Genomic DNA, 8019 nt, shown 5'->3' on the forward strand with positions numbered 1-8019 from the left:
TAGTTCCTGTTCCAAGGGCCTTTAGATAAAGGGTCGGGACTAAAGCCCAAAACCTTTACTCCCGATACGCTTACGAACCGGGACAGAAGAGGCTCCACGTGACCGCTGCGGGGCGTCCAGGCAGGAAGACCTTTAGTCCGGTTTGATAACACCAACCGGGACCAAAAGGCTGCCATGCGTCAGCAGCTCGCAGGCGCTGGGGTTTTTGTTTTTTTAAAGGGCGTTAGGGGTTTGGGAGGGTTAATTTAGGGGTTTCATATCTCTACTCCTAATGGAGCAGTTGGTGAATAGTCTCCACGGTTTTTTTTCGCTGATTTTTTTCGTCACCTCCCCACCTCATCGGTTTATTTTCGCGTCACCCTCACACACAACAAAAAAAGCTGAACGGATCAGAACTTTCCATTCTGACGCAAGTTATTGAGGAATATTTTTATATGAAAGAATCAATCATGATCAATCTCTAAAGACCAAATCTAAATTAATTAACCTTACCTTAAATTGCTCGATCACATTAATTAGGAAACAAATAACTGAGTATTGTTGTCTGCCGCTTCTATAGACCAGTTGGTAAATAGTCTCCATGGTTTTTTTTCGCTGGTTTTTTTTCGTCACCTCCCCCACCCTACCGGTTTAGTTTCGCGTCACCCTCACACACAACAAAAATATCTGAACGGATCAGAACTTTCCGTTCTGATGCAAGTTATTGAGGAATGTTTTTCTATGAAAGAATCAATCACGATCAATCTCTAAAGACCAAATCTAAATTAATTAACCTTACCTTAAATTGCTCGATCACATTAATTAGGAAACAAATAACTGAGTATTGTTGTCTGCCGCTCCTATAGACCAGTTGGTAAATAGTATCCATGGTTTTTTTTCGCTGGTTTTTTTCGGCACCTCCCCCACCCCACCGGTTTAGTTTCGCGTCACACATACACACAACAAAAAATCTGAACGGATCAGAACTTTCCATTCTGGCGCAAGTTATTGAGGAATGTCTTATGTGAAAGAATCAATCACGATCGATCTCTAAAGACCAAATCAAAATTAATTAACCCTACCTTAAATTGCTCAATCACATTAATTAGGAAACAAATAACTGAGTATTGTTGTCTGCCGCTCCTCCTCCACCAGTCCACAACGCATGATCTGGATGAACGCTAGGGCAAAAAGAGAACACACACGGCACGATCTGTCCTCCTCTCCCCCAGCCCTCCTCTACATGCTCCTCCTAGATCGTGTCCCCGTCAACCAAGTCCACTCCTCGGCGTGGTCCATCTCAGCCGTGAAGGTGATCGCCATCAGCCAATAGCAGCTGCCAGAATCATCGTCCGATGCGCATTAGGTTTCCTACGCCGCCGCCGCCGCCGCAGGGGAACTCCTCGACCCGCCCAGCCTCCTGCCGCTCCGCCCCCTTCCCTTCCCGTCGCCACAGTCACCCCCTCCATCTCCTGCCGGAGCCACTCCCCTGCCACGAACATCCTGCGCGCGCTGTACATGACCGGTACGGCAGCCCTGACGGGGAGCGAGAACCGCCACGGGACCACGGCGGTGAGCCCCTCGATGAAGACCTGCGCGGAGAGCAGGAACACGTGCGGGGCTGCGGCGGCGATCCCCGTGGTGTCCCCGGACCGGAGGCGTCGAGGACGTAGAGCGCCGGGAGCGCGGCATCAACGAGGAACCCGCCCATGGTGTGCGCGGCGAGGAGGAGGCGCGCGAGGCCGAGGAAGACGGGCAAGGACGGGTTGGGCTTCCCAGGGCGCTGCGGCAAGGCGAGCGTGGCCAGGAGAAGGTAAGGGAGGACCAGGACGGCGAAGGCGATCTCCGAGAGCGGCACGGTGGTCGAGAAGGCCAGCACGGCCTTGGCGCCCAGCGTGTTGAGATGCTTGCATGTTTCATGACATGTACCTGAAGTTCAAGGTAACATGTTCAAGAACAAGAGGGTCCTCATGGAGAGTATCCACAAGTCCAAGGCTGAGAAGGCAAGAGAGAAGACCCTCTCTGACCAGTTTGAGGCCAAGCGTGCCGAGAGCAAGGCTAGCTAGCAGGGAGAGGAATATTGCGAGGAGGCAGGAGAGATTGGCTCAGGTAAGATGATTTTCACTTGAGCCCTGTCTATTTCCTCACATAGTTAAATTTGTGCTGCATTATATTGGTACTGAAATACATAATGCGTGCACATGTCTCCTGTTGGATGTTTCAGAGATGCTTATGCAGGGTTTCTTTAATCATTTTGGTTCATGGTACCAGCTAATGAAATTTACGTGCTCTGATGATGAATTCGTGCCATGTCGAGTTGGATTGGCGGTGGCGTATTTTTCCTCTTGTAGTCAAATTAGTGAGATGCTTCGTTCTCTTCTTTATGTGAACGTACATGTATGACCAGTGTAATTAGGTGCAGTAGTTTTGGTCAATGTCAAAGCAGAAGAGAGCTACATGTATGACAGTATTGAATCACGGCGAGAGAGTAATGTAGCTTCGTCCCTCCCTGATACCGTGCAATCATGTCTAATGTCTTTCATTAAATCTCCGCAGAGGTGCCGGCCGGCCGGTACATATGTCAGTGCATCATCTATCTCAAACTCTCAGTCACAGCTATCTAATTGGGGTATATTCATCTCCAATTACAGCCTCATACTTTTTTGGACATTCATTTACAGCCCGATCTACTTGGATGTGTAGACCTGGGAGTTGGAACAATTCACCAAGAGAAGCCAGTTCGTGTATAACAGAATGGGTGAGGAGTAAAGGCGTGTCATATTCCATATTTTCATTCAGATTTCAGAGAACGCGACAGTAATTTTTGATATTTTGCTCTACAGGTGGAATTTATCATGAGATCCTACCCAAATCCGAGTACTTCTCCAAGGCACTGTACACCTTCCATTTCGCCCAAAACGATCTCTCTGTGGGCTACTTCACCAATAAGACTACCAAACAGATTGAGGCCTATGACCCCGATCCTAAGGAGCGGTTCACTGTGGCAATGTAGGTACAATTCAAACTAATTTGCTGACAATCTCGCTCACAACCAAGGAAAATTTAGTTCTTGACACAATAAACATTACATGATCTGTGCTGGCTATACTTTATTCATGCTTGCTTCGAAGTCTTGGTTCATGGAAAGAATTTATAATTTTATCTCTATACTATACATGTAATATAACTTGTACAAGAAGAATAAGAAGCTTGTCAAGTTTTATCTCTGTACTAGACATGTAATATACCTTGCAGTAGAAGAGTACTAGACATGGTTCAGCCTTAGATTACTTGTAGAAGAAGCTTGTCAATTTCCTATCAACGAATTTGCCAGGCTGGTCTCATAACTGAGCCAGTTCTACGACGCTCAATATCTTGTTGCTTTTCTCTCTGAATCCTCGGGTATGAGGCCCAAGCTTTGCTAAATTAGCAATCCTGCATATGCATCCACTTGCAAGTTGCAAATTGAGGCAAGGATATTCATTGTCAAACAAACACTACTATGCTGCTAATAACAAAAATTAAATTGCATTAGGATGCATGAACTACTTATTTTCATCTTTGATAAGGAAGTTTGGAGATATATATTTATATGTGTCGACCTTTTCCTTCTTTCAGTGAAAAATCATGCATGTGGCTTTCGTGTTATATTACTGTTACGCCTTTCATACACAGATAGGCTGTGAACTGAACAAGTCAAGTTTTAAAAGTTCCAACAATTTCTGACCTTAAAATTTTAATCAGTTTGTTTAGCACTAAATGTCAGAGACTGAAAATCATGAGAGGATCTAATGCATCCGTCTGCAGTTTTTACCAGTAGATGTGTCGAACTCTACTTGTGTTTGTGTTTCCTACCATGATTGGTTACATTCGCTGATCCCTTTGGTTTACCGAGAAATTTTTGAAACACGGCCATCTAAGTACTTTTACTCATGCATCAAGTGGTCGAATCAAGCATGCTGTCAACAGTAGTGTGGTAATGGTTCTTTGGTTGATACGATTGTGATTGCACATAATAAACACTGAAGTTCAGTACTAGCTCTAAGGTGAGTAGTTGAATTACTGATAATGCAGGTAATTAAGTGGTTAGCTAAAATGATAAGGATTTGATGTATTCAGTCCAGTCATGTGTCTAATTTCCTGAAAGTTGTTAGTCTGCCGGATGCATTTATTTTCCTAGATGCCCCGAGAAGAGGTAGTAGTGGTGGTGCGGGCGCGCCGTGGGCGAGGTGGGCTCCGGGTGTTGCGGCGGGGGCGGCTGCCCCATCGATGGCAGCGCGATGCCCCCCGCCGTCGGGCCCATGCCGCCGGACATTGGCGGTGACCGGAGACTGTCGCGACGATTGTTGGTCGGTTGCGGAGCTTGCAACATGAGCTGGTAGCGCCAGCGTTGGCGAGAGAGTGAGGTGTCCCCAGTGCAGTAGGCGGGGGAAAGCTTAAGGCGACCGGTGCCCGCCGGTCCTCATCGCTGCACGTCGAGGTCAAGTCTGAGGCTGCGAGCTGATGCATCCACAGACATCATCGTCGACTGCATCTTCAACCTCCGGACGCCGCTTCCGTAAACTGCTTCATCAACCTCAGCCGTGACCCTTCCTCCCGGTCGCCGTGTTTAATATCCTACTCGTCGGCCGCCGATCTCGAGCACCACGAGCGCCACTATAAGCAAGAACACGTTATAAGCGCCAAAATGCTAGAGAGAAAAGTTCAAGAGCCAAGAACACAACAGGGTCGTTGACTTGGTTAGCCTCTTTGATGTAATAAATTGGTGTTAGTGGGTCCATGTGGCTGGAGAACCCTTTTTCTCCAAAAGGTCGGCACTGTCGTGCTCATCGTACACGCCGGCATGGTGGTGCTCAACTTATGGGAGTAGGTTGGCAACCACCGCCTCTTGTTTCATCTAAATAATCACATTTTGGTGATATTTTTCTTCTGATTGATTATTGATTCAATTTGCACAGAGCAATTCTGGAGGGAATAGTACAAGCTAACTCTAAATCATTTCTTAGCTGTCAATCATGTAATTAGAAAGCAAAAATAAGCTACCAAAATGATATAGCTTGGTAGAGAAGTTTGGAATATTAACCTCCTGGTTTAGTTACCCAGGCAATGGAGATCCCACACAATTTTTTGAACTCCCATGCAAATTATTATGACAAGTTGCTTGGTATCTGACAATCTGTTTGTCCTTCTGCTATGCATTTTCAGAAACTCCGCGGAAAGCTGCTGCAGATAGGTGTTGTGCTGGTATATTCTTTCTGTAGCCTTTGTTCACGTAAATCAGACCAAGACTTGGAGACTATAGATAGCCACTCTTTTTTACCAACCTTTGTTTTTGTTAATAATGAGTCTGACAATGAAGTGACTACATCTCCATCTTTTCACCTTTGTTTCTACTGAGCTTCTCAAAGGTCCATTCCTGTAATATTTTCGAGGACATCTCCCATTACAATCGTTGGGGTTTTCAATTTATGAGTAAGGCACGCGAAGCTCCCTTACAAACCCGACAAATCGTACTTCGGAATCATCGCATTTTTCTTCATCGGCGGTTCACATCAAACACGTAAGCAAAAGGCAATATATATACTACTGGACCCTGAAGCCCCAAATCATCTTCAGTTTTCTATGTACTCCCATGATTATTTAGCAATGCCAAAGAGAGTGTTTCTTTCATGCGTACATCGTTTCGTTTGGAGTTTTGCCCACTTGATCTGAATATGAGGAAGGACAAATATCTTGTAGCAAATCAGATTCAGGTCATGTCATGATTCCTTAAGGGCCTCATGACTGGTGGTGTTTCTTTCTTTCAAATGAAAGCACCATGGTGATTCCTATTTTTCATAGTTGTACTAGCAGGATTATCATAACAACTAAGCAAATGCCAAGTTGGAAATTTGAAGATAAAAAATTGAGGCGTGTGATCAGGTGTCAATACTTAAAGAAAGAGCCTTTAGTTTTTCTTAATCAGAATGCAGAAATTTAAGCATGTAGATCTTTGATGAAAACATAATTAAGATATTGCTGAGGTAATCTCATGTTACCTTTGTATTATGTTAGCATGCTAATTTACTATATCCAGGTCATAATATTGTTGCTATTTTCATGAACTAAGTAATGGTTAATGACACAACTCGATGAACTAAGTATTGAGAGCATGGGCTGTTGCGGTGGACCGGTGGTAACGACAAGCTCAGAGGGTTTTGCCACTTTTATCATGTTGGTCGTGCTAGCACTGACAACATAGAATAAACAATATACTGCTGGGACCAGTGACAGTTATCCTACTTCCTTAACAGCGGGCAAATTGGTAATTTTTGGTCGATATAGCAAGTTTGAGAAGACCCAATTTTGTTATACTATGTAAGTTGATACACTTTTTATATGTTCGATTGGTGATATTGGAAATAGCTAAGCTTACTGGTGTGATCCATCTAGGAAAATCTCACACAATGACATAAACCTATATCTAGAATGATACGAGGACTGTGAAATAGAAAGGATGTGATGCTACTATGTTCTGGTGGATTGTAAGATGGTATTTGAGGATTTACTAAGTATTTAGTGATTGGGAACATTACTCTTGGTATATTTATAGGCGAGGCTGCTGGCGCCTTGCATGTCAACCCACGACCGCTATAGCGCGATGTGGAGGGCCACTCCTCCTTGTCCCCTCTGCCTTGCGAACGAAGGCATCCCAGTCATCCTCTTTGCCGGATCTGTCACCTCTGGCGCCGTCGGTGTCGACATTGGGACAGAGAGGGGGAGGGAATGGACGTGGAGTGGAGGTGAATCGACAGAGTGCGGATTGAAAGTGAAGTGGAGTTAGGGTTTGCTCCGGGTGGGGATTTTAGTGGGAACAAAGTGGGGTCGACGCGGGCTAGCATGGGCCAGGCTAATGTGGCGGACGCGGCCTTCCTATATCTGCCCCAGATTTTGGTTAGATATGATGGGTGCGAGACAACCCATGCCTATAGGGTTGTTATGAGTCATCGGTCTGCGTCGGATTTTCTGACCGGGCCTTTCGACCGGGCGTATAGGGGCAGTTTGTGGTGCTCGAATGTAGATGCTCTCTATTGTGGCGCAGTGGAGGTGGTTGGATCGACGGGTGAAGAAAAAGACAAACATTTGAAGGAAGACCAGCGACAATCGAGCTCGACTAAAACATACATTTCTTTTTAGTTGATCGCAAAGGCACTCCCTTCAAATTTCCATGCATTGTGACCATACGAATACATTTTACTTCTATTATCACTATATTCAAAAAAATATTAATTTAGGAAATTACCGAGATTTGTCTGGCTATTATTTATTTATGCTCTGGTGGAATGATAAAGAATTACTTCATCCGGTTTCTATGATGGGTATTCTCTGTTAGACATTTTAATCCCTTTGACGTGAAGTATTTGTGCTAACTGCATATATTTCTTGTGCATAATGGGTACAAGTTCAGGAAGATGTTTTTATTATACTTGCTCGAATATCATGCGAGTGAAGATAAAAACAAAATTTCTGATATTGTGTGAGATTTCTTAAGTGCATCAAATAGTAGATCTTAATTTGTAACAACTTTTTAGTTGGATAATCATTCTATATGTATCCAAGGTCAAATTGCCTTTTTGCTATCAATTAACATTGCAAGTGAAGTGGATTTAAATTGTTACTCGATTGGGCCCATGATATCTATTCTCTACACGTGAAAGTTAACATGCTTTATGCTTACGTAGCTCCAGCAAAATATTTCAAAAGCCCGTTGCAACGCACGGGCATTCTACTAGTTGCGTTAGCTATCTAATTGAGAGAAGTGACCTCTCTTTCTCCGTCCTTGGTCGACGCTAGCTACTATACATATAGAGAGAACTCGACACGCTAGCTAGTAAGAAAATGAAGGAACCATTAATTACACAAGATCGTCATGAACATATACAGAGAGAAGTGACCTCTCTTTCTCCGAGAGATTGGTCGAACAATAAGTTTTCGTATATCTATCCGACGCTACTACATATATACAATATAACATCTCTTACAATTCCTAACATCTAAAAT

At 44.2% G+C, this 8019-nt stretch overlaps 1 pseudogene; it reads right to left on the reverse strand.

Annotated features, from left to right (window-relative positions):
- Positions 1 to 902: 902 nt before the first annotated feature.
- On the reverse strand, positions 903 to 1900 carry LOC123076044 (uncharacterized; annotated as a pseudogene).
- Between the last annotated feature and the right edge of the window lie 6119 nt (positions 1901 to 8019).

This window comes from Triticum aestivum, chromosome 3D (assembly GCF_018294505.1).
Source record: "Triticum aestivum cultivar Chinese Spring chromosome 3D, IWGSC CS RefSeq v2.1, whole genome shotgun sequence".
NCBI classification, from domain to species: Eukaryota; Viridiplantae; Streptophyta; class Magnoliopsida; order Poales; family Poaceae; genus Triticum; species Triticum aestivum.